General features: G+C 39.7%; 1 long non-coding RNA gene across 1 annotated transcript; it reads left to right on the top strand.

Annotated features, from left to right (window-relative positions):
- The first annotated feature begins 322 nt into the window (after positions 1–322).
- On the top strand, positions 323–4,883 carry LOC114323639 (uncharacterized). Its single transcript, XR_003651284.2, has 3 exons — positions 323–370; positions 4,166–4,398; positions 4,501–4,883. It is a non-coding gene; the product is annotated as an uncharacterized LOC114323639 (long non-coding RNA).
- Positions 4,884–8,159: the final 3,276 nt, after the last annotated feature.

Here is an 8,159-nt window from a genome sequence, read left to right as displayed (position 1 = left end):
CTACTCATCTCGATTGTAACTAGTTAAGTATTTAAATTAAAGTTTAGATTTTTTTATCCGATTTGCTACCAAACGATTTACGATCTAGATTAAGCATCATTCCTCTGGATCCGACCATGTTTGAGGGGACAGTGCGAAGCAACCTGGACCCACTTGAAGAGCACACAAATGAACAGCTTCGGGAGGTGGGTTGTTTTCCTCTAAATGTTTTCGCTGTTCGGCACTAAGATAAAGGGAATTTTTTCTCTCCTGTATATTTGAATTCTTGTTTGGATTACATTGAAAGTATCTATTTCATTGCTTTAGGCTCTTGATAAATGCCAACTTGGAGATGCAGTCAGGAAGAAGGAAGGCAAGCTTGATTCAGCAGGTTTTTCATCCACTATTCTTGTTGGATCATCCCATGTGAGCTCCCATTGGAGAACCCACTTTCTCCACCCAATGGAAGTGGCTCTCCCACTCTACCAACCCCACTAGAGAGTGGAAGAGGGTAGGTGGTGACCAATGAGGCTCTCCCTCATTGGTGTATAAATAGAGGTTGAGGGGAGAGTTGAAAGATAGGCAGAACCAAGAGACATCAGAAATTGAGTATGAGAGCTGTGAGTTGAGTGAGTTTTATCTCCTCCTCTGTATTTGTATTTTTGCTCAATTTTAGTGATAATTCTCATTTCTGTCCGTGGATGTAGGCATTGGGCCGAACCACGTAAATATTGTGTTCTCTGTGTGTGTGAGATAATTCTCTGTGTGTGTTTGATCCTAACAAAGTGGTATCAGAGCCAAGTTGTACGTTTTTCGGAAAAACAGAGCGTTGTTTCGAAACTGCCCAGAAATCGTATTGCTCGAAATCACATTTTGAGCATACCAGGAGCAAGGGCTCGACGAGAGGAGTCCAGAAACATAAAACAGACACCCAACAGAGGCCAGGCGCGCTCTCACGCGCCCCTAGAAGTTGGAGCGTGAATCCCAGTCTCGTCACGCGCCGCACGCGCTTTCAGAGGTAGAAGACGCGTGAGTTCACGCTCCTCACGTGCCTCACGCGCTTTCAGAGGTAGACGACGCGTGATCTCACGCGTGACACGCGCCGCACGCGCGCGCACCAAGCCGCTCGAGCCGGAGCCGCGTTGACCGAGCCCGAGCCGCTGACCGAGCCGCTGACTGAGCCGCTGACGTCAGCCAGACGCCAGCCGAACCGGAGAAAAATCTGGTGCTTCTGAGGCGCACCAGATTCTGCCGATCTGAACCGTTAAAATTGTTTTGGCTTGATCTAAGCCATTTGAGGTCCGATTTGGGTGAGCCAATAGTGTTTTCAAACTATTTGGAATATTTCGAACACATCCGTACGGTCAGATTTTGCAAATAAACTTTCAAAAATTTGCAGTTTTTATTTTGGCAATCCGAAGTGCTTTTCCGGCTAATTTGAGTAGTCCGGACTTCACAGCAAAGCCTGTTTTTCAAACAGAGATTATTTTCTGGATGATGGGGGAATCCACATCAGTTTCAGGGCCGATGATTCGGTTGAACGCTTCTAATTATGCGATATGGAAGCCGCGGATGGAGGACATCCTGTATTGTAGAGATTTGTTTGATCCTATAGCGCTAAAGGGGGTCAAACCAAATGGAGACAAGGATGTGGACTGGATAAAAAATAACCGGAAGACTGTCGGTCAAATCAGACAGTGGATTGACCACAGTGTGTTCCACCATGTTGCCCAAGAGACAGACGCCTATGCCCTATGGATGAAATTGGAGGGCATGTACCAGTCCAAGACCGCACGGAACAAAGCCTTGATAATGAGAAGGCTTATAAACCTGAAGCTGAAGAATGGTGTGTCTGTTGCTGAACACACCAGTGAATTCCACAGCCTTGTGAACCAGCTTGCATCAATCAAAATGGAGTTGGAGGATGAGATGCAAGCATTATTATTACTCAGTTCCTTACCAGACAGCTGGGAGACGTTGGTGGTTTCTCTCAGTAATTCTGCACCCGAAGGGAAGCTAACCATGGGGATGGTCACAGACGCCTTATTCAACGAGGAGGCAAGGAAGAAAGAGATGGAAGGAGAGCAGTCCCATGCCCTTGTCACAGAAAGTAGAGGCAGAGATAGAGAAAGGGGCAGAGGTAGAGGAAGAAGTAAAAGCAGAGGGCGTTCACAGTCCAGACAGGACAACACGAGGAGGTGTTTTTACTGTGATCAAGAGGATCACGTAATAAGAGATTGCCCGGAGAAGAAGGCGGACAGACAAGCCAAAGAGAAGGCTAAGGGACACGGAGGTCCCTCAACTACAGCAGTTGCAGTGCATTCCTCTGACGATGAAGAGGTGATGCTTACAGTCTCGTCAGAGTTGAAAACACCCGGCTGGATTTTGGATTCAGGGTGTACGTTCCACATATGTGCGGATAGGAAGCTTTTCTCCACTTACCGAAGAGTCAGCGGTAGCATTATCCGGATGGCCAACAACACAGTGAACAGAGTTGTCGGCATAGGGACAGTGCGATTCCTTACTAAGGATGGAAGAAAAGTAATTTTATCTGAGGTCCGACATGTGCCAGGAGTACGGAGGAATCTAATCTCCCTGAGTATGCTAGATCTAAAAGGAAATTGTTTCTCATCTAGTGGCGGGGTTCTTCATGTACACAGAGGTGATAGAGAAATGTTGCAAGGCAAATTGTGCAACAAACTGTACAGACTGGAAGGAAAAGTTTTGACAAAGATGAGTGTTGTCAAATGCCAGTCGAAGGGTACAAAGAGAGAACATACGCAACCAAAGCGTATGATTGAGCAAGGCTTTCATCAGGAATGGCGAAAACGATGCACGGGAACGCAAGGAGGCAGTTCAAAGGTGCACAGATCTGAGCCAGTAAAGCCAATCTTGAAGAAAGTTCAGAGCAAAGAAACCAAGTCTGTAGAGACTATGCCAGTGAAGAAGAGAGTTTCTTTTGCTTCCGTGTTAGAGACATTTTGCAACCTCTCAAAAGATGCATGGAAGGGAGGGATGCAATCTCAAGTCGCAAAGTGAGCTTTGCAATGCACTCCAATAAGGGGGTGCAAGCACTATGCACGGAGTTGCATAGTGGTAACTTGTACAGACCGGTGGAAGTTGTCTTGGCAGAAGGGCTAACTGTCAAACATCAGTACGGACGTACAAGTGAGACAGAACCGAACATCAGGGATTGCAGCACAGACAACGGGCGTATGAGATCGCTGGGAAGTTGTTCTGAAGTGCAGAAAACAAAGGCTGGTTGTTCAGAAATAAGCTCCGAGCAAGGAAAATTGAGGATGTTGATGTGTCAAACTCTGAAGTTTTCTAGTTGCTCCCGTGTTCATCATGCAAGGAGTTGCACGGTAATGCAAGGGTATCCCGAGCAGGGGGTGCAGGACATCCAATCAGGGGGTGTCAAGATATCTTGGTTGCGCAAGTTCAAGCATAGCAAGTGAAGATATCCGAGACAGGAAGCGTGGAAGAGATTTGTGGGAGATAGGAGCAGAGGCTCTCTCCAAATCAGAGAGTGGTGTGAGTTGAGTTGAGGATGTAGGATTCCCTCCTCCTCTTGTATCTCTGGTGTATTATCTCTAGCTTTCAGGGGATGCAATGTCTCAGTAAGGAGATGAAGATTCTGTTGGTCTTTTGGGCGTGACAAGATTAGCAGCAGTGTGTGGACTGGATCACCTCACATGAGTTGAGGGGGTGATTTGTTGGATCATCCCATGTGAGCTCCCATTGGAGAACCCACTTTCTCCACCCAATGGAAGTGGCTCTCCCACTCTACCAACCCCACTAGAGAGTGGAAGAGGGTAGGTGGTGACCAATGAGGCTCTCCCTCATTGGTGTATAAATAGAGGTTGAGGGGAGAGTTGAAAGATAGGCAGAACCAAGAGACATCAGAAATTGAGTATGAGAGCTGTGAGTTGAGTGAGTTTTATCTCCTCCTCTGTATTTGTATTTTTGCTCCATTTTAGTGATAATTCTCATTTCTGTCCGTGGATGTAGGCATTGGGCCGAACCACGTAAATATTGTGTTCTCTGTGTGTGTGAGATAATTCTCTGGGTGTGTTTGATCCTAACAATTCTCACACAGTTATCATAAATTTAAATATATATATATATATATCTTTAACTTATATGGCAGACAAGTTCTTACCTCCTAGTGTCGTAATTTTTACAGTTACAGAGAATGGGGAGAATTGAAGTATGGGTCAGAGGCAGCTGGTTTGTCTCGGCCGGGTGCTACTCAAGAAGAGCAAGGTCTTGGTGCTTGATGAAGCTACGGCGTCAGTTGATACAGCGACTGGCAATCTTATTCAGCAAACGCTTAAGCAACACTTCACGGATTGTACAGTGTTAACCATTGCATAACATCTGTGGTTGATAGTGACATGGTTCTACTGGTAGATCACGGTTCGTATAAACCCTATTCCTCTATCACTAAAAAAACACTCTTTCTTTGAGATCTTCGTAATTTTTCACCATTCTTAATTTTGTTCTTTTGTTATGGTGCAGGACTTATGAAGGAATTTGATTCTCCAACAAAGTTGCCTGAAAATAAGTCATTCTCGTTCGCGAAGCTTGTTGCAGAGTACAGTACAAGGTCAAGTTCTAATTTTGAGCGAGACCTTTTTTGGCCTAAACTTTGATGATGACGACAGAAATATTGCAGTGCTTAGCATCCCAGATGCATTTTGCACCAGAGGATTGAATATCCTTTTTTTATTTAATTGTTCTATTATTTTAGACTACTGGTCATGGGAAACCAAGTCATAGGTCAGTTTACATTCTATGCAGGATCTACTGCAATTATGTACCACTTTAGTTGAACCAAGTTTATGTAGAATTTTGGTATTGTAGTCATCTTATATATGTATAATAAAATGTTTGCAATAAAACCCATTTCACATTGGCCTTGTTTTTTTTTTATTTATCAAATACTGTTGCCCCTTTTTTTTTTTTTTTTTTTGTTTATTGTTTATTTTTATGAGACTTTTGGTGTGGGAAAGCATTATTCAATAAAGCAAAGAGATGCAGGAGGGTTCATCGACACACTCGATTCATCAGTCTACTGTTTCCATTAACATTTTTCTTTTTGCGAAATCATCCTAGTCCGATTCATATTGCGTGAAAGGGAGAAAACAAACACTCTACACATTGTATTTACAGGTATGAACGAAAGAGAGAAGCACCACAACCCAAACCCCGGATCAATTAATCAAATGTAATTCTATATATACATAGAACCTTAGACACCCACCAGGTGTCTGACAAATTTCCAATGACAAATATGGCACTCAAAACAGACAATAATTAATCAACAATTCATAGCATAATTTTACTAATCATAGATTCACGAATAAATACCAATTTCCTTACCTAATAACCACATATGAATGCAAATATGATCAACCCAACTCAATTCAACCTCAATTATCAAACTTTTTGATACTTCAAATTCATTCACTGTGAATTCACAATATATATGTAATCACAGAGAGAGAGAGAGAGAGAGAGAGAGAGAGAGAGAGAGAGAGAGAGAGCCATGGGCATGGCTTTATATGGAGCTGAAGAGAGAGATATCCCGCCAAATGGTTTTTTAACCGAAAAAACAGCATGCCGCCTAGTTCTCGCCCTTCTTATGGGCTGGGCCTGAAAAAGGAAAGAAATCTTATGTGCATCCCCGGTCCAGCCAGGCCCAATCTCGGGCTTAAATAAATTAAAGGTTTTTTCTTAAGCCCAACCTTAAAATTATATTACAATCTTGACACAAACTAGGTTTAAAGTTTGGTGTGTGTGCATTTTTCTATTTCCTTTATTTAAAAAAAAAAATGATATATGAACTCACTTTATAAAATCATTTTCTAAATTAACGATATGTAAATGATATGATTGACTAATGATTAGAGAAGATATAAAAGAATATTGTCACGTCATTAGACTTGAAAAGTGTATCTAATTTTGGGCCTAAATAATACTCTTATTTTAAATAAAAATAAATTATATATATGTACATTTATATTTATATAATATATAAAGTATACAAAATATAGTAATAATTGATTTGAGTTGCGTGGAGCTCAATGATTATTTTCAAGCTTGACCTATTTGATAAACAAACCTAATAGTTCAACAGTAGGGTTGGGTTCAGACCTTGCATTTATTTTTTATTTTTTATTTTTACAATTTTAAGAATTTGTAAAATTAATACATCTGAAATAATTTTTTCCTTTTCAATCGAAGTGTTTGATATGTCCAAGTAGCAGAAGAATAAAAATGGTTAAAATTAAATTTTTCGTTTTACTTTTTACAACCATGATTATTCATACAATGATTTTCTCTATCCATGCCAAGAAACAAGAAACGGTATTTGCAAAAGGTACACTCAATTAAAAAAGCCTCGTCAAGATTCAATTCTTTCCCTTTATTTTCTCTGCAATCAGACACATCACAAACACAGCAAACCCACAATCTCATAATTGGAAGTTTTACCATTCACGTAAATTTATTTGTTTTTACAGACGAAGAGAAGTATCAATATCCGAGTCCTCAAAGTTAGTTGGTCTGTGCAACTGTAAGTTTTCCCAAGTTGGAGTCTCATGAATTGCCCGGAAATCAGCATTCTTGCTCTGGGTAGAGGGGGAAGAAGCTTGAAGAGGCGGCCTCGGTGGAACGATTAATTCAGAGTGGAAAAACAATCTGGATGGGTTGTTTGAATCGACAAGTTGGGATTCAGTGAGTTTTTTGGAGAGTTCTTTCTCTTCTCGCATCTCCTTGGCTTTCTGCAATCGTTTGAACCTCTCTTGAAGAAGAGCAATGGAGGAGGAATGACTGGCATGGGAGTCTTTGCTCTGCTTACTCATTTTATAGGAGGAATTGACAATGGTGGCTGAGATTTGGTGCATAGAGTGTTTTAAGAATGGTTTATTATGAAATGGTGATGAGACTATATATAGGAAGATAGGTGTGATTTGAAGCTATTCACAATCAATAAATAATAAATAGAAGGTCAAGATTCATTCATAGTGTGGCCCACAATAACAACTTTAAATATCTTGAAATTATGCGACAATTTCTAATTTTTAATCTAGGTACATAAACTATCTATCAATTTTTGGGCTAGGGTAGAGTTTAGGTCTCAATATTAAATCATTCATAAAAAGGAAAAAAAAATTTAATTTGATAATTTTAAGTATATGATTTCATTACTTTTGTTTACAAAAAAGGAGCTATTTGTTTTCAAAACAAATGCGATTAAATGATTTGGCTACAATTATTCGATTAAATTTTTTTTTTTTTTATAAAGAATAATGTACACTTGAAAGCTTAGAAAATTAACGAATCAGATTATCAAAGTGGAACTTGCGATGGACTCACTATCCCGAGCTGGACCATCCAATCCTCTTAAAAAATTGAAGAGAATCCAGTCGAGTTCACCTCTTGTGTGCTCACCATGGTCCTATTTTGATAATTAATAATGTTTATATTTGAACATTTACGTTGAAATATATATATATATATATATATTTAGATTGAATGATTTTATTATTTTTCTATTATGAAAAAAGATGATATATTTTTAAAGTCATACATGTAGCAAATTTTTCTAAAGATAAAGATAAATATTTTGAAATTATATAAATATTATTATCAAATCAATTTTATTATTTTTTTACAAATAATTAACATATAATTAACAACTTAAAAAGGGATCGGGCACTGTTATGCAAGATCCAATGAAGAAAAGTTAGATTGCAAATCTTAGAAGTGTGGGTTGGTGTTGGATGTGAAGAAAGAGGCAAAAGAAAAAATAGACTCTTGTTAGTGAGAAAAGGTTGTAAAAGAAAGTCCATGAGGTTAGCTCAAATTGTAGCATTTGGAAGGGCCTCTTTGGTGGGAATAAAAAGGAAGGGTGGTGCTTTGAGAGCCGTTGGGCTTTGAAGAAGATGGGGTTTTTTGGTTGGGTTTTGGAGGCATATGTTAATTTCTTTTTTTAGACCTTTCAAACATCCTCTCCTCTATGCCTTTTCTATGTTGTCTTTGAGTTGTTGGATGGTAATGGCATGGAGCTAAAAGAGGCTCTAGATACTGTATATACTAGATCAAGATTCTTTGTAATGATCTTTTTCTGATGATCCAATATTTTATGTTTAAAAAGTTGAAGCAAAAATCAC

The sequence above is a fragment of the Camellia sinensis genome, chromosome 8 (assembly GCF_055761805.1).
Source record: "Camellia sinensis isolate YWXY chromosome 8, ASM5576180v1, whole genome shotgun sequence".
NCBI lineage: Eukaryota > Viridiplantae > Streptophyta > Magnoliopsida > Ericales > Theaceae > Camellia > Camellia sinensis.
The sequence above is the reverse complement of the archived record's forward strand: the minus strand, read 5'-3'. Positions and strand labels throughout refer to the sequence as shown.